Raw genomic sequence first — 25,564 nt, 5'->3', positions numbered from 1 at the left:
ACACCTATGGAAATTCATAACCTCCAGTGATATTTTTATTTCAGGGAATAAAATAAATTCTTTAGGCACCCAAGAAGAGGCAGCAAATGATTTTACAAAGCTAAACATGAAGTTGTCCTTTGGCTTCTCTAAAGCAATATCCATTGCTTGAAACTAATGGAATTGTGTCCACAGCTATTGAAAGAAAGAAAGGGTGTTTCTGGAATATTATTTGCAGTCAATTTGATCTTCAGGTATAAAGGCAACTGGCAGACATAGTCAGTTGTGCAACCAGAATTTTTCAGCATGGGGAGAGGAGCACTGTGGCTCAGAGGGATGAGCTGCTGCTTGCAAGTCCCAGTGTTTGAGGACTTAAGTTTAGGTCCCACCTCCACTTATCCAACTTTCTGCTAGTGTGCACCCTGGGAGGCAGAAGCTGATGACTCAAGTTTTTGGCTCCCTGCCACCCACATGGGACGCTGGAGTTTCTGACTCTTGTTCTTGGGCTGGCCTAGCGCTGCCTGTTGTGGGTGTAAAGGGAGTGCCCCAGAGGTGTAATATGTCCCATTTTTTCTCTCTCCCTCTGTTCAAATGAATAAAAATAAAGGTTAAAAAAAGTTTTTCAGGGAATGTTTGCCATAAAAATCTATTCAAAGAGTGACTTAACTCTATAATACAAGCAACTAAAAAGTGAATGGAAATGTCTTGAACAAAAGATGATTACAACCCTTAAAGCCAGAAATCAGTACAGCATTGACAACAAACAGAAGTGAGATAGGTGGGAATGGATTGATCCAGGGTACTATACTGCTTGGGCTTCCAGACATTCCAACACTGGTCTCTGGTGTCCATCATTGTTCCCGGACTCTCTCTTTTACTTATCTGTCTTCCCACACACCCCAGCAGTCTCTAAATTTCCGAGGTAGCTCTGCATGTTTCTCCTCTGTGTTTACTTTTGACATTAAAGGCACAATCCATACGAGGAAACGGCTGATATATTTGGCTTCATAAAAATTTCATTCACTTTGCCCAAGACTCTGTGAAGAGGATGAAGAAACATGCTACCAGTTGGGGAAAATAATTGCATATTACCTATTTGACACGTAATTCATATCTAGGACTTATGAAGGGCTCTCTGTGCAGTAAGGAAACAATGGAATTTAAAATGAGTGAAAACTGTAAATAAATCCTTTATGAAAGATAGACAAGTGAGAAACACAATGGAAAGGCACTGGGAAAATGCACATTAAATCTAAATGACATCACATTGCATAGCTATTAACATGGCTAAAAAAGTGAATAAACACCTCTTCTTTCAAAACTAATGAGAAGTAGGGAAACTGGATTTTTCATTCATTTGGGGGAATATAAAAATGATTTGGCTCCTATAGAAATCAGTCTGCGGTTTTCTTTTTCTTTTTTTTTTTTAAGAAATTAGATGTGCACTTAACATGAGCAGACATTAGAATTCTTAGGCATTCACAGTAGAGAAATGAGGTATATGTATACAAAAAATCCTGTACATTTGTGTCATAGAGTCATAATTTATAATTACCAATAACTTGAAGAAATGACCCACAGGACAGCCAGCCTCTGGGCAGAGACATCAGTCACGTGTTTGACCTTGACTGGGCAGCACCTCGGGTGACGGTTCCTGCTGCTGACCCCACCCCCCTGAGAATCCTGGCTCCCAGTACTTTGGGGTGCTGTCCTAGCCACGGGCACTCACCTCTGCTGCACTCCACCCACAGCAATTCCACTTCCACTGAGTCTCCCTCTCCCCACTGTGGCGGTGGAGACGACACCCTGCCCTGCATTGCTGGTTAGACTGTGAGGACACTTGGTTGTCCTTTGTGACAGTCTGCCTTCTTCCCCTTCATGCTGGCGAGGGCAGTGGGTCCCATCCAAGGGTTTGCAGTGACGCTGTAGGTCGTGGAGGTGTCAGGTGTGTGTAAGCAAGGTGGGTGCTCTGGCCGTCAGAGAAGATGGGACTGCCTCAGTGGAGTGTGGCTGCTTCGCTGTCTCTTTTTTAGGTGTGCAAGCCATCTGTTTACTTGCGTGAGGGATACCTTGTATCGGTACCTCTTCCCATTTTGCCTCCATATGTGATCTTCCTGATTTTATTTCCCCTCTTCTTGGTCTTCTCTTTCATGTTGCTTTTGCTGTTCAGCCAGGCCAAGGCAAGATGAAAAGCACGACAGCTAAAGCCCTCCTCAACCCCGTGCTGCACGTGCCTCTGCAGGACGGTCCGGCTGGGGAAGACTCGGCAGCAGCCCATACACTTGTAGCCACTCTCGGGGGTCACCAGCCACTCGGGTGTCCTGGCCCTGGGACCTCTCTGCAGAGCTAGAAGCCCTGCTGGGCTGTCAGGCTCCTCCTGCTTCTCCTCCACCCCCACCTTCTCTTGTTCTTCCACATCGCAGCCACACTCACTGTCGGTTAAGAGTTCCCATGCTGACATGGTGGGGAGGTTAGTTACGATAGGGATTTTCCCTGGAAAAGTCATTTCTTGTACTTCTTTCTTTCTTTGGAGAGGCACCAGTCCTTTCTGTGCATTTCGTAAGCCAGCCGTCTCTTTTTTGCTTTGAACACGCATGTAGTAAACTTTCATGTCCCTTTCCTTTCTCCGATGTATTTCTGGTGTACAGGGCTCATTGGCTAAATGGTAATGAAAACAGTTACGCTGATATGGGGTAAGAGTCTGCAGGGGCATCTCAGAAGATTGAACGCAATATTCTTGTTGGAGTTTTTGGATTCCTAGGAAAGAAAATTTCTTACATGAGAAAAGTGGCATAAGTTTTGTGAAGTTTGTAGGATTTAAGATGTCTTGAGTCTGTCCCTGTATGTGGGGCATGTAGGACAGAAGTGTATTGATAGGAGATGTTTCACAGTTTTGTGTGTGGTACATGTCATGTGTGGTGTGTACTTTGTATCCCTCATATATGGAGAGTGACTGTGGAGTGTCTGGTAGCAAAGGATGTGTTGTGGTACAAATATGGTGGTGTTTCTAGCTTTGGTAAAATGCTAGGGATGGTGGTGGTGGTAGTAGGGTGTGTGTGTGTGTGTGTATACATGTGTGTGCTGTTTGGTTTCCCAGTGCATGTGAATAAAAACAGTGACTCATGATCTGTGTTAGACTGGGAGACAGAACCGGTGGAGTGTTAGAGGAAGCTCTTGTGCAGCTCTCCGAAGAGCTGAAGGCACTATGGATGCAGTGACGTAGGAAGGAGAGAGTCTGTCTGTGAGAGCGAATTCACTTCAGCTCACAGGAGTTTTCTGAAGCTTGGTCTAGCACTACAGAGTTAGAATATGTTTGAAAGGATGGAAAGTATTCATAGGATTGGTTAGTAAAGGTGTAGTTCCCAAAGGTCGTGTGCAGGAGTGAGTGTGCAACTTTGTACCTGTATCATGCTACTTGAGAATGAGGAGGATGGGCGGGTAGTGAAGGGAGTGTGTGTATGTGTGTGTGTGTGTGTGTGTGTGGGTGGGAGGGAGGGAGAGAGGGAGGAAGAGAGGGAATGAGTTTGTGCCAGCCTATCTGGAAAGTTCTGAACAAGTTTCCATACACATGTCTGCACTGACTACGGCTTCATCCCCAGCCGTCTGAGCGCTCACAGGTGGCCCCTTAGTTCTAGGCTTGTGTCCTGTTCTTAGGGACACATTCCCTGTGTGTCCCTCCCGAAAGGCCTCAGTCCTAGTCCCTCTGCCTTGAAGTACTTTCTTGTTTTGTCGGGGAAAGTAAGTAAGCAGAGGCTGGGCAGAGCAGCTCAGCTGAACCTCTTCGCGTTCACGTTCATACGTTGCCTTTACTCCTGCCTTACCGTCTTCAGCAGCAGCAGGGTTCTTGTCTGGAGAGGAGACACAGGAGAAATACTCTGAAACAGAGGAGCGCTCTCCTGCTGCCTGACTACAGGCTGGGCGTGCTATACTTGTCTCAGGAGCATACACTTGAGACTTCTGGGATTCTGGGGAACCAAATGACAAAAAAAAAAAAAATTGAGATATAGCATCATCTGAGTTCTGTGTCCATTCAAAAGCAGAGCACGTAGAGGGGTGTTTATGAGACAAGGAGGTTGCTGGTGGCAGTCATTAGAGGACGCTTTCAACTCTCTGCTCTTCCTCACTTACCAGGCACAGGGGCTTTGCCCTCCTGTTACAGAAGCAGAAACCTCTGATGGCTCGTTACATGCTGCACTTCAGACCCGCAGAATGCATCCTCTTAGTGTCGGACTGAGTGAGTCTTCCCTACTTCTTTTTATTTTTAATTTTTTATTTAATGAATGCATTTTTTCATACATACAGCTTTAGGAATACAGTTGTTCTTTCCCCCATACTCACCCACCCCAAGTCCCATCCCACCTCCCTCTCCCTCTCCCATCTCCTTCTTCATTATGGTTCATTTTTAGTTTGACTTTATATAGAGGACCAAGTCCATGCTAAGCACAGACTTCAACAATTTGCACCCCCCCACACAACATATAGAGTACAGTTTGGGAACAAAATTTGCAGTCGATTCTCATAGTACAACTCATAAAGGACAGAGGTCCTGTATGGGGACTAAGTGCACAGTGACTTCTATTGTTCCTTTAACAATTAACTCCCTTACTGATGACGTCAGTGATCAGCCGAGGCGACCTACTTCTGATGGAACTCTCGCTTCCTTCATTCTCTGTGCTCTCCTTCCTAACCCTGTTCCCATGCCCTGTACTTCTGCTCACACCCTCTCATAGATTATCCTTGAATCACAACATTTTGATGTGTGGATTATATATGAAGATTGTCTCCCAGCACTCAAACACTGTGTATTTGTTCTATGTTCTGGGCATGGACTATTTATCAGCTTGATCTCCTCTTTGTCAGTCATGGACCAGAGCCCTGGATTGTGTCTCAGACACAGGCTAACATCTCGTATTTTCACTGTGCTCCCCTAAATCTTGTTTAGACATCCCAACCGTGAGTATTCATATACTTGTTGGAGATGCAAGAGAAATATCCTGAAATAAAGATCATTTTCTCTTCTTTACAGGGAACATCACCAGGCTGTGTTAACTGGTTTGCATCACCAGTTGATGTGACATTAAAGAGCTCTCCTACCTGTAATCTATTCACAGAATACTGAGTATTCACTATTTGCCAGACACTCATGCAAACCACAATCTTTGTCTTGGCCAAAACTATGAGCATTTAATAACTTCAGTTCTCTGCCTGTGTTGGTGATTGGTCTTTCTGGTGTCATAAAGACAGCAGTCCATTTAAGACATTTTTGTATTCATTTACCTGACTGTACATCTGTCAAGGTGTTCAGCATATTTTATGATGGTTGTGGAAGGCTGAGTAAGGCTCCCCACCCATGATGTTCCTATTTTAATCCCTACATCCTAGGAATGTTCCCTCAAAGGGAACAAAGGAAGACTTCAAAGATGCTAACACTTGAAGGATTTTGTGATGGGGAGCTCATCCTGTATCACCTATTGGGTCCTAAATGTAATTGCAAGGATACTTAGAAGAGGGAGGCAAAAAGATCAGATGCAGGGGAAGAGAGGTAACAGTGGAAGCAAAATGTTGCAGTTGAGAAACAGAGAGGCTGCAAATTGGAGTGCAAAAAGCCAGTCAAAGCAAGGAACTTTCTCTACTGGAGTCTCCAGAGGAGACAGCCCTACAAACGCCTGGGTTTTAGCCACATATTATATATTTTGAATTTCTGACTCCACAGGAATGTAAGGGAATAAATGCATGCTATTTTAGACCCTTAATTTGTGGGAATTTATAATAGCATCTAATAGGAAACAAATAAATATACTAAATTTGAATTCACATTATTTCTTTCTCATGGTTGGGTGCAACTTTTTAAATTCACCCTCTGAGTTCCGAGTTGGTTTGAGCAAAAGCTTAAGCATAGAATGCTTCAAATTTGCATTACCATCGTCCATGTTATAGTCATCTGATACCTTAATTACATCTATTTTATCAGTTCTGAATTATTGATTATTACTTTGGTATGTAAATCCTCCAAGCCTGTTTATATTCAGTCACATACTACTAATGTCTTAGACTTTGTTCTTGATTGTCATTCGGTTGCAGTTTAATGTTCTGAATATTCCGTTAGTGTTTTTCTATGTTCTTCTTTCCTATTTTTATACATTTATCTTAAATGTCTTTATTTAACCGTATTCTTGTTGATTCTGACTGCTCATTTGCTTTGCTGTGATCACGAGGTTTCTGGGATTGTTTTTGAACAGCTTAGTGGCTACAGGCCTGCTCAGCCTCCCCCTGCACTGATCTACCTGGCCTTGGCTGTCCTCCCTTCCCCTTACCAGCACAAGAATGCTTCTGCAAAGAGGACTGGCAGGTATATTCTGATTCCAAAGATGTCTCTTTTGCCTCGTGGGCCAGGATCTTCTCCTCTAAATATTTTGGAGTACATTTATGTAAGGTTGAGATTCCTGGAAAATGGAACAAAGGTCATTGATATACACTTGGAGTATAATTCGTTTGTTCATCTATCATATATTCTGAAGCTCTTGTTTTGAACTTGCGAACAGACATGGCCCACAAGCTCAGTGGAAGTAAAGGCTCCGTCCTGCTAAAATCCGTGACATGCACATGCCCAGATACACTTGTGTTATCTTTGGCTGTTGGAGTCTGCACTAGGCTTTGCCTGTTTGGACTGGACTGTGTGCTGTCCACTAATGCTGTGTTCCTGGTGGTGTCAGAATTCATGAGGGAACACAACTATCAGCCTCCGTTATTTTGTCAAACTTCTTTTTCTGCAGTCTGTTCACATGGATCCTTGAACGATCTCACTCCAGTTCTTTGTTTCCAGAGCCCAGTTCCATGCATGGCAGTCAACCCTGAGAAAACTGCAGATGTCCATGTAGGGACCTAAGCTTTCAGCCAAAAGATCTGCTTCCTTTCTACCTCGTCTCTGCACTCTCCCCCTGATCTCTCACACTCCCCGCCCCCATCCCCTCTAGATATTATATCTTAACAGTTCTTGTGTCGGCAGGGTGCTGGTACGTTTCAATTCTCTGTGCTTCTCTTTGGTTCCTGCCCTTGAGGCTAACTCATGCCCACCAGCCTTGCCTAAGACTTTTGCCTTGATTTTCCACCACTACATTTTTTGCTTTTACCCTGTGCATCTCACATCTAGACATGCACAACCTCAAATGAAATATTGATATATTTTCTTTCTTTAGAAAGTAAATACTTACGATTTAGTCATGTCAGTGTTTCTGGAAATGTCATGTATCAGTCAGTATTTAACTCTTAAGGTTATGAAGATCGCACATGAATATATCTGCCTTGCAAGCTATGCACACATCACAGTAAAGCAGTTTGTACTGAGTATAATGAGCTTGATGTTTGTAGGTTCATAATAAGTTTGTTCAAATTGCAGTTGAATGTGCAGTTGATTTGGTGGTTAGAAATGTGAATATGGGATGGGTCTTGTTTTGATCAGAATGAAGTTGGAGAATTTTGTCTAATAGTTTGAAATGTGTATGTGTGTTGATGGTATGTCCTATGATTATGGATTTGTGTCATTTGTGTTTTTCCTTATATGGTTTTGCTTGAATGGTGCAATTAGTGAGAGTATTCTTTCTAAAGAAATTGATGTGTTTCTGAAATCTGAGGGAAAAGTGAAAGAACAGTAAGATGCTGGAGAATGGAGATAGGTCTGAATTGAGTTAAGTAATATTACATTCATAGCGGGTATATCATGGGTATTGGCTATGAAATTATTCAGGTGAGCCCTTACACAGAGGTGTCTATTTCATGCCTTGAGGCTTCTGCTGCTTTAGGCCTGTAGTCAGTTGCTAGTATGTTCGTAGCTTCCTGACAGTGCAAATCACCTCTGCAGCCTCATGCTGAGTTACTGTTCCTGGGAGTCTCTGGTGACAGTGCTGTCCTCTCACTCTTTTAAGCTGAACCCGGTTGTGGTGATCTTTGCAGGCTCGCTTGAGTGCTCTTAGGCGCTTCTCCTTTGGTACGTATGACTTCCACTGCTACTTACACTACAAAGTATGGAAGAGAATTGCAATGGTTTGCACGTTGTTCTGTGTCTGTCACAGCTGAGTGGGTTAAACTTTAACTATCATTGTGAGGCAGTAAGCATATGAAATTTAATCCAGCTATGAGGTACAGAAGTGGAGCCTTGGGAAGTGAGGAAGGTTATGTAAAGTCTTTAGGGAGGAGCCCTCATGAATGAAATAGATGGGCTTTAGAGCCTCCTGGTAATGCGCCTGGGAAAGCAGCAAAGGTGGCCCAAGTCCTTGGCTCCTGCATCCACGTGGGAGACCCAGGAAAAGCTCTTGACTCCTGGCTTTGGATTGTCTCAGCTCTGGCCATTGCAGCCATTTGGGAAGTGAACCAGCAGGTGAAAGACCTCTCTCTCTTTCTCCATCTTTACCTCTGTCTGTAACTCTTTAAAGTAAATAGAATAAATCTTAAAAAAAAAGATTGGCTTTAGAAGAAGAGAGAAGTAGACACAGACACATACATCTTTTTGTGTCATTTGGCAACTGCTGCTCTGTTTCACCTTGGGACACTGCCCACAAAGAGGTCGTCACCAGATGTGGCCTTTGGACTTTGCATCTTTAAAAACATCAGTCAAAACAAACCTATTTTTCTTTATTAAGTTATATTCCCTCACAAATTTCATTGTAGTAATAAAGAGCAGACTTTATATAAGCGTTTTGAGTTTGTTTTTTTCCTGGACAAGGAAGATTTGTAGCAAGTGGTAGACAGAAATGTTCACTTTTCTCTGTGCCGTACCTAGATCCTGGCTTGATTTTGTACCCTCTGCCATCTCTCCATACCTGCACCAACAGTCTTGCCTTTAGATGAGACACAGAAACAGTGGGAGGAGGAATAAGATGCAACCCCTTTGTCATCTGAAGTTGGGGTCTGTGTGTTTTGTTTATGCTGTAGAACATCTGTATATAAATTCAGCATTCCTGAGAAATTATAAACAAAGAGATGGGTTTCATACTTCTTATTTGTGTAAATATGTATTTATGCATCCTTAAACAAGCATAATAGTCTGGTATGTGAAAAAGAAAGGCTCTGGTATGTTATGGGATCTGTGAGACACATGGACTCCATCCTCATAATCTGCTTCCTACAACTGAAACTTTTAAATGGAGAGCAATGTAGATATTTGAATCTGCATACATCATGGGTGACTGGATTTGCAGCATGTGTCATTTGCAAACAGTGCAAACACTCTTTGCCATCCCTTGTCCACCTGTGTGTAAACTGTGTTGTATTCATCAACCACCCTTAGAGTTAGTTCTGACCATGTGGTTAAGTCAACGGAAGGGTGACATGTATCCCTTCCAGATATAGACATTAAAACCTCTGTCCCCCACCATGTTTTTTTGTTTTCCAGCTGACTGAAATGTTGACTCTCTAGGGTCCCTTTTAATATTGCCTGTAATGATGACAAAGTTCTCATTAACCACAGCCTATTAATTTATAACAGGTAGGAGACTTGCTGTTTTGACCTGCACATAGGCTCTGATTGCTTCTATAAGAAATATATTCATATTGGACTACTGTTTACTGTGGCCTAATCTCTAACCAGTGAATTTCAGATTTAATATGTTTTTGAGGGATAATTAGAACTCATAGTATGTAGACCTATATATTATATGTAAATATTTGTCTCTCCTGGTTAAATTATCTGTTGTATATGTAGATATGTTTGACTCTGTGTTTTGCATGTCTCATAGTTTATAACCAATATCGTCTTTGAATAAGCACTAATTTATTGACGTTGAAGTAGGGACATCTTCCCTCCCCAGTCTTGTGTACAAGGGACCATCAGAACACAGCCTCATATTCTGCTGGACTTTTCAGATCCTGTTCAGGAATATGAGTCAGTATTTGGATTGTAGATGTTGGCTGCAGTTTGCCCCCCTCCCCTCTCTATGAAGCCATCCTACCTCCTATGAATTACTTTAGTGTTAAGCTGCGTGGCAGCCATCCCTGTCTACTTTTCCATTTTTCCTGAGTGCCTAACCCCATCCCCATCCATCACCATTGCTCCATGTGTTCCATGTTTGTGTCCCATTTTTATTTCTTGCATTCTAACAGAGGTCTCAGATTTATATATTTACAGTCCAAAACTAAACAAGTAGTTTTTATTCCAAAGTAATTAAGTCTCTATGACTTTGTACTTAGCCTTGCCCAACCATCTTTTAAGTGCTCCAACTTTTTCAGTGTTTCCTCTACTCAGTAGGAGTCATACATCCTTCTCCATTAGAAGGACAGAGTGTTAGTAGAAATCTTGTAACAACTTCAACGATTTCAGAAAGAAATAAAATCAAATAAAATGCTTTATTTCTATTAAAAATTAGTCTAGTCTAACCAACGACAATTTCAGCAACAGAGTAACCAGGAGTGACTTTGTGTAGACAGCACAGGCCCTAAGATACACAAACATCTGCGCCATCCAACACTTTATCTGCTCTCAGTGACCTGGAACCTTAGGAACACACACACATACATACACATAGCTCTTCTCTCCCACCCTCCTCTGCTCACAGCCCCTCTTCCTCTCTGCCTTTCTCTCCTCCTCTGCAGCTAGGAATTCTCCCTTCCTCCTGTGTAAGTCTGTTCCTGATCACTCTGCACCCAAGGATGCCCTCAGACATACCTCTTGATGGCTTCTCAGTTTGGGGGCTGCACGTGCTTTCCAGATGTTTCACTTTTTGTTTCCGCTTCATGGTCAACTCCGTGGAGAATCAGTCAAATCAGGTATCGTTTTTCCTGCACCTCTACTCCTCATGCAGTTAGATGTTGGTGATAAGGGATGAAAATAGAACATTTAAGAACAAATCACATTAGAGGCTAATCAGTGTCCTGCCTAGTGTTCAGTACAGCATCAAGACTGATGTGTAATAAGTTATCTTGTAAGACCTCTGCAGAATTTATGATCTATTGATGGTATCGTTCTGTACCTGGGACTGAGCAAGCACTTAAAGCACTGCAGGATTGCCTCAGCCCCATTGCCTGGAGCATTTGTTGAAAGTTTATTTATTTATTTATTTCACTAAAACGGCAGAGTATTAGAGGTAAGAGAGGTCTTCCATCTGATGGTCCAACCTCAAATACCTCCAAAATTCAGGTTGGGCGAGGCCAAGGATAAGAGACAGGAACTCTATTCATGTCACTGTCATGGGAGTCAGAGACAAATACTTGAGCTGTCACCTTCTGCCTTCCTGGGTTGCACATGGACAGAAAGCTGCATCTGAAGCAGTGACAGGAATTAAAGCCTAGCTACTCCAGTATGGGAGTAGCAGAAGCTAAACTGGCTGTGCCACAAAACCCACTCCTAGAGTGTATTATTTTATCTAGCAGAAACTCTATCATGAACTTGAATTTTTTGAATATTGCACTTGACACAAAATCTAGAAGATAGATGATGTGGATTAAATCAATGAGATTATGTGATGGATCTAGCAGTACTGTGTTACTGAATCTCCTCAGCGGTGAGCATGTGGCAGTGCAAAAGATGATGGTTAGAGCCATACTTGACTCACAGGAAAAGATAAATATTGTATTAGTCATACCCTTGACTTACATTCAAACCTAAGTAAATCATTTGAAGAGATAAATATGTTTACCCTGAAAGGATATTATAATGCATTTTTCAAAACATAATATATCAAAAATATGTATAATTTTTAGATGTATATATTTTTTTCTTTTTGAGATAACATTTTTAAACTTACATTATAGTCAAAAGCTTAATGCTGCATTAAGTAAAGGATCCAACAAGTAAAAGTAGAAAGACCATAGTTCCAGGGGAATATAGGCAAGGGCTATAAATAGAAATCAAAGGAAAAGATGTAGCTTGCACTCATATATAGTAAATTTTAAAATAATCATACATCATTGAAGCTATAATTATATATTATTCTTAATACTTTTTTTGAAAGATATAAAACAAAGTTTGACAAAGCTATATTTGCAGCAATACTATTATACACAGGCATTTATTTATTTTTAATTTTAGCTCCTACATATAAGGGAGAACATTTGGTATCTGCCTTTCTGTGTCCAGTTTATTTCACTCAACGTGACGTTCTCCAGTTGCAACCATTTTGATGCGAATGACAAAACGTCATTCTTTTTCAAAGTTGAGTAACATTCTACTGTGTATGTATAGCACATTTTCTTTATTCATCTGAAGATGGTCATTTTAGTTGATTCCATATATTAACTATGGTGAATGTTGCTGCTCTAAACAAGGTGGTGCAGGTATCTCTTTGACACATTGTGTTCAAGTCTTTTAGGTATATACCGGGTAGTGGGATTGCTGGGTCACATGGTAAGAGGATTTCTACGTTTTAAAGAAGTCGCCACGCTGTTTTCCTCAGTGGCTGCACTAATTTACATTCCCACCAAAAGCGTGTAAGTGTTCCCCTTTCTTCACATCCCTGCCAGCATCTGTTACTCTCTGTCTTCGGATAATAGTCATTCTGACAGGATGAGGTGCATTTCCCTGATGCCTGGTGATGTTGAGCATCTTTTCATGTGTTTGTTGGTCTTTTGTATTTCTTGTTTTGAGAACTGGTTTGAGGTCCTTTGCCCTATTCTTCACTGGATTGGCCTTTTTCATTGTTCAGTTTTGTGAGTTGCTGATATAGTTTGTATATTAATCCTTTGTTGAATAGGTAGCACACGGATACTTTTTCCCATTCTGTTAGATGTCTCTTGACTCTATTGATGAATAACTTCAGAGTTTGATTTAGTCCCATTTGTCTGGTTTACCTTCGTTGCCTGTGTCTTATCCAAATCATCATATACACCAGTATCTTGAAGTGTTTCACATACTTTTTTTTTTTTTATCAAATAAATAATTGTTTTCACTATTTTAAAAAGAATTATAAACTTAATTATAATTTGTATATTATCAGTATAAAGACACCTTTCATAGTATTTTTGTTTACCTAGAAAACTTTTATTTAAGGTATACAAACATCACGCTTTTCTTATATGTAGATTTAGGAACTTAGTGATTCTTCCCACCCTACCCTCCCTCTCACCAGCACTTCGACCCTTCTTCCTCCTAATTTTTATTTTTTTATTTATTACAAAGATCTAATTTCAGTTAACTTTATACTCATAACAGTAATCCTACACTAAGTAAAGAGTTCAACATAGTATGCAAAAAAAAAAAAAATACAGTTCCTCAACAGTCAAGACAGGGTGTGCTCAAAATCACAAGACCTCAAAGATAAGTTTTACTCTATAGGTTACCTTTTAGGCACTCTTATTAGTTACAACACAGCAGGGAGTACATGTGGTATTTGTCTTTTTGTGACTGGCTTATTTCACTAAGTATAATGGTTTCTAGTTGTATCCATTTTGTTGTTTATAGTAGGATTTTTTTTTTTTTTAGCTGCTGCTCCATAGTCTCAGGTCTTAAATTTTAGTCTCTGATTCATCTTGAGCTGATTTGTGTGTATGCTGAGAGGTAGGGATCTGATTTCATTCTTCTGCATATATACATCCAGTTTTACCAGCACCATTTATTGAAGAGATTATCCTTTCTCCAATGTATACGGTATATGAGTACTTTTGTTTTTTAAAAATCAGCTTGCTGTATGTATGTGGATTAATTTCTGGGCTCTCTGTTCTGTTCCACTGATCTCTGTGTTGTGGTGGTTGTGGTGGTGTTTTTGCCAAGTACCATGCTGTTGTAATTCCTATAGCTTTTGCAGTATGCATTGAAGTCAGCTGTTGTGGTGCCTCCAGCTTGATTTTTCTTGCTTGGGATCACTTTGGCTATTCTGAGTCTTGTGATTCAATATGAATTTTGGAATTGTTTCAAATGCTGTAAAGAATGTCACTGTTTTTTTTTTTATAGGGACTGCATTAAGTCTGTAGAATGCTATAAGTAGCATACACATTTTTAATGATGCTAATTCTTCCAATCCATGAGCAAGGAATATTTTTTCCATTTTTTTGTGTCCTTGATGATCTCTTTCATCAGTGTTTAATAAATTTTGTTGTAGAGATCTCTCACTTCTTTGAATGATTTTATTCTTATTTTTTAAATTTTATTTAAGTTATGTAAGTTTCATATATTTCATATATAGAAATTTTAGAATGTAGTGGCACTTTTCTACCCCTACTCTCCCTCCCGCCCATACTCCAACTCTTCCTCCTCCTCCTCTCACATTTCCACTCTGAATTTTTACAGCGATCTATTTTCAGTATATTTAATGATCGTAACATATTATGAAGAGAAACAAAACAAAGCAAATCAAAAAACACTGTTCCTCAACGGAAGAGACAACAGCTATAAACAGTCATTGATTCTCAAAATGTCTATTTCACTCCAATACATTACATTTCAGGTACTCCATTAGTTAGCTTGGATCAGGGAAAACATACGATATCTGTCTTTTTGGCACTGGCTTATTTCACAAAGTGTAATGGCTTTATAATTCAGTGAAGTAATATTTATATCTATATACAATGAGAGGAAAGCCACATAATTTTTATATTCTCTATATTAACATCTACACAGAAGAGAAAAAATATGATATTTGTCTTTCTGTGTCTGACTTATTTCCGTTAGCACAGTGATCTTCAGTTCCATCCATTTTGTTGCAAATTTCAAGATTTTGTTCTTTTTCATGTCTGAGTTATATTCCATCATATAAATATACCAAATTTTTTTCCAGTCATCAGTTGATGTGCATTTAGGTTGACTTCATATCTTTGCTATCATGAATTGAGCTAGTGTAAATATGGGAGTGCAGGTATCTCTTTTGTATGCTTATTTCACTTCCTTTTAATATATTCCCTGGTATAGAATGGCTGGGGTCGTATAGCAGATTTATTTTTAGTTTTCTGAGGCATCTCAACACTGTTTTCAATAATGGTTGTACCACTTTACATTCCTACAACAGTGTATTAGGATACCCTTTTCTGCACAGCCTCATCATTTATTTTTTGAATTTTGGATGGTAGCCATTCTAACTGGAGTTGGGTGTTACCTCATTGTGGTTTTTATTTGCATATCTCTAATGGCTAGAGATCTTGAGCATTTTTTCATGTGTCTGTTGTCCATTCGTATTTTTTCCTTTAAAAATGTCCATTCATATCCTTTGGCCATTTCTTAACTGGATTTTTGCTATTTTTATTGTTGTTGAGTTTCTTGAGCTCCTTATATATTCTGGGTATTAAGCACAACTGGATGATAATTTGTAAATATTTTCTTCAATTCTGATGGTTGCTTCTTCATTTTGTTAATTGTTTACTTTGCTATTCAGAAACTCCTTATCTTGATATAATCCCATTTGTCTACCTTTGTTTTTATTGCCTGTGCTTTTGGGATCTTACCCAGGAAGTCTTTTCTGTGCCATGTCTTTGAATATTTCCCCCTATGTTTTCCTCTAGTTGTTTGGTGGTTCCATGTCTTAAGTTTAGGTATTTGATCCATTTTCAGATGACTTTTCTTCAGGTGTAAGGTAGGACTCTGGTTTCAAATTTTTTGCATATGGGAATTCCCTCCATCATTTGTTGAAGAAACTGTCCTTTCTACAGGGAATGATTTTAGCTCATCTGTAAAAGACTGGTTGGTTGTAGATTCATGGATGAATTTCTGGGTTTCCTATTCTGTTCCATAAGTCTATGTGTGTATTTTTAGAGAATTTGCTTTTAAGAACAGACATAAAGTCAACTGAAAATATGTTTATGAGAGGGAGCATCAGAAAGAACTGGTGATCACAACTAAAAGAGAAACTAGAAGTTAAGGAAATAATCAAAAATGGTTTCTTGAGCAGGCTAATGACCGAGGATATTAATATTTCAACTATCTAATTTTTAAACAAGAAAAAACTAATCTTGCTGTAAAATAAACATGATGCACATCAGGTCTGGTTTCTTGTCACTACTGTAGCAAATCACCACAAACTTCTGGGCATAATATGAAGGCCCAAGATCAAGGTGTGGCTGGGCTGTTTTTTTTTTCTGGAAACTAGAGGAAAGTCCTTTCAAGCAGCCTTGTACGTTCACCTTCAAAGGTGTGATTCCAGCGTTCGCTTCTGTTGTCACACTTCACTCTACCTGCACCCTCTTTGCTGCCTCTCGTGAAGTGCCCTATGATTATACTGTCATCACCCAGACCATCCAGGATAATCTTCCCAGTTCAAAATCCATGACTTAATCCCATCTACAAAGTCTCTGGCCATTTATGGTAACACATTGCAGGATGGTGGGCATTAGGAGGTTGACTTTTGTCTGGGGAAGCAGTATCACGACTTTTCATCGTACCACCACAAGAAAAAAACCTGAAGACATTGAGAGGTTTACTTACAGCAAAATAGTCATCTGAGAATAGAAATCCAACAGTAAGCAAAAGTAAGCAGGACGAAAATGGCACACAACTATATAAATATATTGAATAAAGAATAAAACGAAGCAGAAGAATCAAAGAAATAATTAATGTAATAATTAAATGTAACCAGAAGAATAGAATAGAATAGAATACTTCGTACTGTAGAATTTAGGCAACTAAATTCAAAGGAACCACAAGTAGAGGACAATATGAAAAAAGTGATATAAAGAAATAAAAAAAAATTTAGACTTGAAAAGAGTTAGTAAGAAAATATGCTAACTGGAACAGGACAGAAACATAGTAAAGCTTGAAATGTATTAATTGTCGTAAATATTCGTAATGAAGGAAGTCTGAAGGAAAGGAAAATGATGCTGATGACTAGAACATAACGTATTTCAGAAAGAACTGACACAGCAAAGTTATAATAATGTTTCTGAAGAGTTTAACAGACAGACAGTTGTTTAAGACCCAATGCAAAATTACTTCAAATGGTCATGAAATATGGACATTAAAAGTTGTTTATTTTGCTGTCAAAAAATTTTAGATCCATTCATTGTCTTTTCATAATACACATTTTCCATGAACCTTTTGAAGGCAATGTGTATGCATGGATTTCAGAAATTTTTGGCACAGGGAGATCTACCATATTGTATTTTTGTTACTTTTTAGAATGTTTTATCAGTTATGTAAAAATGTTATTCATAGATGAGGTACCATGTGATACTTTGCATACATGTTTACATTGTGTAGTATCCAGTCAGTATAAATATATCTGTTCCCTCAAATATTTAACATTCCTGAATGTTGGAAAGATTGAAAATTCCATCACATTGTTTTTAAATACATGAAAATACACTAGACTCTTCCCTCTCTTACTCCCACTCTTATATTTAACAGCGATCACTTTTCATTTAAGTTTCAACACTTGAGAATAACTGTGTATTGATTACAGTATTCAACCAAAAGTATTAAGTAGAACAAATAAACAAAAAAATACTAAGAGGGATAACGTATTAAGTTGTTCATCAACAGTCAGGGCAAGGGCTGATCAAGTCACCATTTCTCATAGTGTTCATTTCACTTCAACAGATTTCCTCTTTGGTGCTCAGTTAGTTGTCACGGATCAGGGAGAACATACGGTATTTGTCCCTTTGGGACTGGCTTGTTTCACTCAACATAATGCTTTCCAGATTCCTAACAGGGATCACTTTTCAGTTAAAATTTAAACACCTAAGAATAATTTTATGTGTTAATTACAGAGTTCAACCAATAGTACTAGAACAACAAAAAAAACTAAAATGGATAAAGTATTACATTGTACATCAACAGTCAGGACAAGAGCTGATCAAGTCACCGTTTCTCACAGTGTCCATTTCATTTCAACAAGTTTCCCCTTTGGTGCTCAGTTAGTTGTCGCCAATCAGGGAGAACATATGATATTTGTCCCTTTGGGACTGGCTTAATTCACTCAGCATGATGTTTTCCAAATTCCTCCATCTTGTTGCAAATGACTGGGTTTCGTTGTTTTTGACTGCTGTATAGTATTCTATAGAGTACATGTCCCATAATTTCTTTATCCAGTCTACTGTTGGTGGCCATTTGGGTTGGTTCCAGGTCTTAGCTATTGTGAATTGAGCTGCAATAAACATTAGGGTGCCGACCACCTTTTTGTTTGCCAATTTAAACTCCTTTGGGTAAATTCCAAGGAGTGGGATGGCTGGGTCGAACGGTAGGGTTATCTTCAGGTTTCTGAGGAATCTCCAGACTGACTTCCATAGTGGCTTCACCAGTTTGCATTCCCACCAACAGTGGGTTAGTGTCCCTTTTTCCGCACATCCTATCCAGCATCTATTGTTGGTAGATTTCTGAATGTGAGCCATTCTAACCGGGGTGAAGTGAAACCTCATTGTGGTTTTGATTTGCATTTCCCTGATGGCTAGTGATCTTGAACATTTTTTCATGTGTCTGTTGGCCATTTGGATTTCCTCTTTTGAAAAATGTCTATTGAGGTCCTTGCCCATCTCTTAAGTGGGTTGTTTGTTTTGATTTTGTGGAGTTTGTTGATTTCTTTGTAGATTCTGGTTATCAGCCCTTTATCAGCTGCATAGTTTGCAAATATCTTTTCCCATTCTGTCGGTTGCCTCTTCACTCCCTGACTGTTTCTTTTGAAGTACAGAAACTTCTCAATTTGGTGCAATCCCAAAAGTTAATTTTGGTTTTGACTGCCTGTGCTTCTGGGGTATTTTCCAAGAAGTCACTGCTGGTACCTATATCTTCCAGGGTTTTTCCAATGCTCTCTAGTAATTTGATGGTGTCGGGTCATAGATTTAAGTCTTTAATCCATGTTGAGTGAATTTTTGTGTAAGGTGAAAGGTAGGGGTCTTGCTTCATGATTCTGCACGTGGAATCCAGTTTTCCCAGTACCATTTATTGAATAGACTGTCCTTACTCCAGGGATTGGTTTTGTATCCTTGATCAAATATGTGCAATTTGGGACATGCTCAAGCTGACTTACCTCAAATGGTAGAGTTAGAAACATACCAGGTGATTCCAATTCAATCCCATCAAGGTGGCATGTACCAATGCCATCTCACTAGTCCCGGTGATCAATTTCTGTTCACAATTGATCATAATGATAGGACTAAGAGCCAAAGGGATCACATAAACAAGACTAGTGTCTGCAAATACTAGCTGATAGAATAAAAAAAGGGAGAGAACAATCCAACATGGGAAGCGAGATACACAGCAGACCCATAGAATGGCAGATGTCCTAAACAGCACTCTGGCCTCAGAATCAGCCCTAAGGCACGCGGATCTGGCTGAAAAGCCCATGAGAGTATTATAGGCATGGAAAGCCAAAACACTCTTGCAAAAAAAAAAAAAAAAAAAAACAAAAAACAAAACTAAATGAAATATCTCCGCGAGTGAGATCCCAGTGAAAAGAACAGGTCATCAAAGAAGGAGGTACCTTTCTCTGAAGGGAGGAGAGAACTTCCACTTTGACTACAACCTTGTCTAAATATGATCAGAGTTGGTGAACTCAAAAGGCTTCCATAGCCTTGGCGACTCATGACAAGAGCCTAGGGTGATTATTGATGCCATAAACAAGAGTGTCAATTTGTTAAGTCAACAACAGGAGTCACTGTGCACTGTGCGCTGTGCTGTACATTGTGATTTAATGCTATAACGAGTACTCAAACAGTATTTTTCACTTTGTGTTTCTATGTGGGTGCAAACTGTTGAAATCTTTACTTAATATATACTAAACTGATCTGTATATAAAGAGAATTGAAAATGAATCTTGATGTGAATGGAAGGGGGGAGGGAGAGGGAAAGGGGAGGGTTGCGGGGGGAGGGAAGTTATGGGGGGGAAGCCATTGTAATCCATAAGCTGTACTTTGGAAATTTATATTCATTAAATAAATGTTAAAAAAAGCTTACATAGTATAAAATAAAGTAAGATTTACACAATAAAAAAAGAAAAAATACACTAGACTAACATTATATTTACTCTAACATGCTTTCCTATGAGTTTTTGAAGTACTCTGATTTTCATAGCATGAGGGAAGAATTGAAGTCAGAAATGAAAGTGATTCACTGTTTTGCAGGAATAAAATGATGGAGAAACTTAAAACCTCCAGTGATATTTTTATTTCATTTGATAAAACAAACACATTGTTTAGATACCCAAGGCGAAGAAGTGAATGACTTAAAGGAGCTAAACATGAAGCTGGCCTTAAGCTTCTATAAGGCACCTTCCATTGCTTGAAAATAATGGAATGGAGGAGGCAAAAGACTAAGGCAATCTGAAAAGAGATGAGATTTCCTTGTTATTTATCCCCAAAGTCATTCCACGTAAGAAATTGAAACAGCTCAAAATGCTTGCTATAGTATTTATAACCTTAATTAAACATTTATTTTAAATTACAAAAACAGTGAAAAAGTATTGACAGGTATTAAACGAAAGAAAGAGTGATTCTGGAATAGTATGTGCAGCCAGATTGTTCTTCAAGTATAAAAGAACCTGGCAGACATTGTCAAATGGTTGGCAAATTTTTCAGGGAGTATGTGTGCTAGAAAAGCCCTTCTTTAGCTAATCACTCTAACTATGGTACAACCAACTCAAAAATGAATGGAAACATCACAGTAAATGTGGTCGCAACACTTAATGCCAGAATACAGTAGACAACTGACAACAAGCATCTGAATGTAGAGAAAGGTGCAAGGGAGAAGAAGGGTGAGAGTTGTGTGATTCGAGTGCATTTTATGGTTTCCCATAAACAAGTTTGGCTTCTTGGCCTTCAGACACCCACCTCCATGGACCGTCCCAGCTCTTGCTTCTCCCAGCTCTGTCTCCCCATGGGTCCCAGACGTCTCAGTTTCCGCGGCAGCTCTGCATGCTTCCTCTCTGTGCTGTTGGCACTGAAGGCATTGGCCACAGGAGAAAACAACCGATATGTTTGGCTTCTTGAAAATAAAGAAGTTTCACTTTGCCCGAATTCAGTTAAGATGTTGTAAAAAGAAACAAAAAATTGAGTGAAAATAATTGCGTATTACCTATGAAGGACTCACTATAAAGTCAGGAAACAGTGGACTTTTAAAATGAACAAAATATTTAAACTGAGGCACCATTAGATTTAATACAAGCCTATTAAAATGAATTAAAAAGTAAATGAACATCAATATTAACAAATGCTAATGAGACTCCACAAAACTGGATTTCTCATTGCTTGGTGGAAATATAAAACTAATTTGGCTGCTATAGAGCTCATCTGTGATGCTTTTAAGAAATTAAATACACATCTGTGCATAACGAAGCAGTATCACTCAGACATTAATACTGGGAAACGATATGTTTACACAAAAACTTGTACAATAATGTCTTTAATTATCAATAACGTGAAAAAAATAAGCCAGCTTCCCTCAATTGTGGCACATGTTAAACTGTTCCACAGAATGCACTGGGATACAACTCAACAATAAATGAAATAAACTACTCTTAACAACAGTTTGAATGTATCTTCAAGTAGTTACGCTTAGTTGAAAAAACTAATCTCAAAAATTTATATAGTATATGATTCCATTTATATAACACCCTTAACATTAAGAATTCCTGAGATGAAAAGTAGGTAAATGGTCCCAAGAGTTACAGGAGAGGAAGGTGAGGCTGTCAGGGTTAACATAGGGTACTCCCTTGTGAGAACACAGCTCGTCTGTGTCTCCACTGCAGTGGGGGTATGCACATCTACACACAGGGCAAAACGTCACAGTGGTAAAAACAAAAACACCCATGAATGAGCATGTGCAACAAGTAGTAAAAGGCAAGTAAGGTCTGTGATTTGGTATTACATACTTCTAATCAATCCTTGCTTTGAGAAAATACTGTAATTATGTTGGAGGAAGCTGGATAGCAGGTGTATGCAGTTACTCTGGGCTGTTTTTGCACATGCTATTCTTCCATTGGAATCAAAATGTTTTTCTTCCTTTTAACTTTAAAATTGTGTTTTGTGTAAAAAAGGAAAAGTTTAGTTAATTATTTTCATCTTGTATACAAAGTTATAATTTTAATGCTTTTCAAATCCATGCTAAAAATTTGAAATTCGGTTAAAAGGAAAGGAACACAAATTTCCCTGAATGAATTTTTTATATTTATATATATATATATGCCATTTATACACACGCAAACACACACACATTCATGAGAAAGTTTCAAACACTTTCTCAATGATCACAAGTTAACAGAAAATAAAAGATTAGATTTACATGTATAGTGATCTCTATATCAGATACATACAGCAATGATGTAAAAATCTTATGCAGTTTACTTTGATCTCTGTTTTCGAAAGTTTTACCCACAGACATATGCTTTTCTTTTTTATAAATGACTGTGGCTTTATTTAAAATACAGAAGTCAGAGGGGGAAAAGAACCACTTTAATCACAGTATTTTTTTCCTTCCCAGTGTTAAAGATTCATTACCAAATACATAGTACCATAATACAAATATTGATGGAGAAGGTATGTACATCACACAAAATTAATAATAAAAACAAACACTGAAAACCCGTGTTAGTCTCCATAAAGTAAGATTTTGATAACAGCTTTAGTTGTCCTCATGCACAGCAATGAAAAGGTTAAAGGTTGTTTAAACTACTGAAGGTCCCCAAATAATCCTGGCTGAAAACAAAGACAGAGACAGAAAATGAAAAGAAGCCCCAGGTGGGCAGTACACTTTGAACTGTAAGAGAGAATGGGGCTGTGGGTTGTGCAGCTGGAGTTATGGCTAAGACAGAAATCTCTGCAGGAACCTAGTTTCTGTTCTGCAGCAGCGGGAGTTAGAGCCCGAACAATGAAGAGGCTGCAGATTGTGTAGAGACCATTGAAGTCCTTTCCAACCTCTAACTGCTGGTTAGGGATCAAGAGAACACTTCATGAATAGGTGGAAAACTTGAAAACACTTGAGACCTGGCTTTACTGTGGATTTGGAAGCTTGCATAAGCTGGCTGCAAATGAGCGTTTCACAGAACTAATTATCAGGACTGACTGGCCCCAAATTCTAATGCTCATGGTTTATTCAGGTCCCACAGAGGTTGAAAGCCCGATACTCATGGACTACACCACTCGTGGTGTAGTGGACTGTGCCCACATCATGGAATCAGAGTCCTGGGTTTAAATCACTAAGTCTGAGAATAAAACCTCCTTTTAGCCATGCTTTAGACCTCTTGCGGGCTTTAAGTTTATGAAAAGATTCTTCACCGTCAAAGATTTGGGAAGTAGGAGCACATCGCATATACAGTAGGTCCCTCTCAGCATGTGGTAATTTAACAGCTGAATGTACTTGTGTTTGACAAGGAGAATCAACCTGCATTGATATGATCTGCTCACATCAAGAATACTTTTTTGAAGAGCTCAGGAATTGTCAAATGAGACTAATTTTAAAAGGCTAACTTGCAGAATGAAAATCATACCCAGATACATCATAAACAAGCTGCTGAAAATCAAAGGTAAAGTAAAACAAATCTCAAAAATGAATGAAAAACAGAGGGATCTAAGATGGTTGAAGTGAGGTCCTACATTTGCCTCTGTTCCATAGAACCAGAAGAATAAATGAAGATTTAGTCCAGGACATTGATTAGAGAAAATCTTGTGCAAATAAGTGAAGAGAGCTCTGCACAGCCCAGCAACTCAGCCAGTGTAGAGAGAGGAACAAACTACACTCAACTCTCTACCTTGCCTCCCTTGCCAGGGGCATCGACTTGCCAGGAAAAGGTAATCCGAAATCTCAAGAATCTCCACCGAAGACTGGCATCATTGGAGCCTGGAGCCCTGGTTACAGGAGTTATGCACAACCCTCACTGGCTTTAATCCATTCCAGAAAGCTGTCTGGGGGTCCCAGTGACAGGAACTCACATTGCTTCTGCCTGTTCCAAAGTCCCAGACTGGAGCTGCTGCTGCTACACAGCCAGGATGACCTCTATTCCATCTTGGTTACAGCAGGCAGGCTGCTCAGCCCAAGAAGCCCCATGAGCCAGTGTGCTGGACAGGACAGAAAGCAGACCCCTCTGTTTCCATCAGCTCTGGGATTGGTGACCACAAGCTTCAGAGTCACAATTGCCTGCTATGTGTGGTCCAGGGAAGTCCCTCTCTGTTTCTTGGGGCTCAGTGCCAGTGGCAGCCCATACACAAATCCTGAGGACCAGACCTGAGTAAGTCCCCTTCTACATGTATTAGCAGAGTGTGATAGCTCGGGCGTAAACCCCAGCATCGCTCTCGCATGCCCCATGAGAACCGGGAGCAGTCCCTTCTGGGTACTACAGCTCTGGGTCTGTGGTTATTGGTGCTACAGTCCCTGGAGTAATGCTCATTTATGGGTAGTACCTAGGTGGTCCTATTTGCCTGTCCTTCAGGCTGGTGGCTGCCAGTCCGTAATTCTCAGCAGGTTCATCTTGGTTCCCAAGTGAGGCCTTTCTACAACCCACTGTTCCGGGCTTGTGACTGCTAGTGCACAGTCTCAAATGTAACTGGTTGTCTCCCTGTGGGGTCTAGATAAGTTCCCCTTCAATTCCTGCAGCTCATGGACTGAGGCTGTTTGAACTGTATCCGCTAGAGTCAGCTGAGTTCACCCTGTGGGACATGAAACATGGAACCTGGTTTTGCCTCTACTGCATCTAGCAGCTCTGGCACTGAAATGGTTGGCTCTGCAAGTCCCAGCGACATCTGCACTTGCCCTGTGGGGCCTGAGGAAGGCCCCATTTCCACTCCCTCATTATAAACCTACAGCTGCCAATGCACAGTCCCCACAATAACCTAACAATCTACCTTGGGAACTGGGCAAGTTACACTTCATGTACTGCAACTCTGAGTTGAGTGTTACTATTATATACCTCAGTCACCTGAATCCACACTGTGGAACCAAAGGAAGACTCTGTGTGCATTCCATTGCTCCACATGTGTGTCTGCCAGTGTGCAATCCTCAGCACAATGTATTTTCACCCCATGGGACCTAGCCGAAGGCTGTTCCCATCCCCCAGGCTGGGACTTGGCTTTTGGTACTTTGAGCACCAGAATCATCTACAGCCACCCAGTAGGAACTGGGGGAGATCCCCTCCACAACACACCATTCCAGGGCCAAAGCTATTGGTGCCACAAGCCATAACATCACTCAGGCATGCCTGATAGGACAAAGCAACAGCAGTACAAAATTCACTCACAACACAGATACCAAAAAGAAAGAAAAAGACATAGAGGATGAAACTGTATAATGACAGAGAATTGCCAGACCACAAAGATAGAGACAAAAGGAAACATATAAAATAAACAATAAATAATCTATCACAATTAACCATTAATGTAACTGGGTTAATGCCCCAATGAAAAGATGCATGTTGGCTGAATGGATTAAAAAAACAAAATTCAATTATATGCTGTCCATATGCTGTCCATAAGAAATGGACTTCAGGGGTCAAATACACATAGACTGAAAGGGAAAGTTGGAAAAAGACATGCAAATGGAAACCCAAAATGAGTAGAAACAAGAAGGAAAAAACATACTTTAAATCAAATATTGTAAAAAGTGATAAAGGAGGACATGGTTCAGTGATAAAAACATCAATTTGCAAGAAGATATAACAATTACAACACACAAGACTAGCAAATATATGAAGCAAATATTATTAGACCTGGGGCTGGCACCATGGGTCCCTTGGTTAATCCTCTGCCTGCAGTGCCT

General features: G+C 39.7%; 1 long non-coding RNA gene across 5 annotated transcripts; it reads right to left on the bottom strand.

The window, feature by feature from the left end:
• Window positions 1-3: 3 nt before the first annotated feature.
• Window positions 4-24,167, bottom strand: LOC103347850 (protein FAM170A). Of its 5 annotated transcripts, none has more exons than XR_011389413.1 (8): window positions 23,746-24,167; window positions 20,650-20,824; window positions 10,637-10,757; window positions 8,796-8,933; window positions 6,294-6,422; window positions 3,801-3,944; window positions 1,709-2,736; window positions 4-1,016 (listed from the first exon to the last, which is right to left on the bottom strand). It is a non-coding gene; the product is annotated as a protein FAM170A (long non-coding RNA). The 5 variants fall into 5 exon arrangements; XR_011389414.1 differs by having other exon boundaries at window positions 20,650-20,803; XR_011389412.1 differs by having other exon boundaries at window positions 20,650-20,758.
• Window positions 24,168-25,564: the final 1,397 nt, after the last annotated feature.

Source organism: Oryctolagus cuniculus, chromosome 6 (assembly GCF_964237555.1).
Source record: "Oryctolagus cuniculus chromosome 6, mOryCun1.1, whole genome shotgun sequence".
Taxonomy (NCBI): Eukaryota; Metazoa; Chordata; class Mammalia; order Lagomorpha; family Leporidae; genus Oryctolagus; species Oryctolagus cuniculus.
The sequence above is the reverse complement of the archived record's forward strand: the minus strand, read 5'-3'. Positions and strand labels throughout refer to the sequence as shown.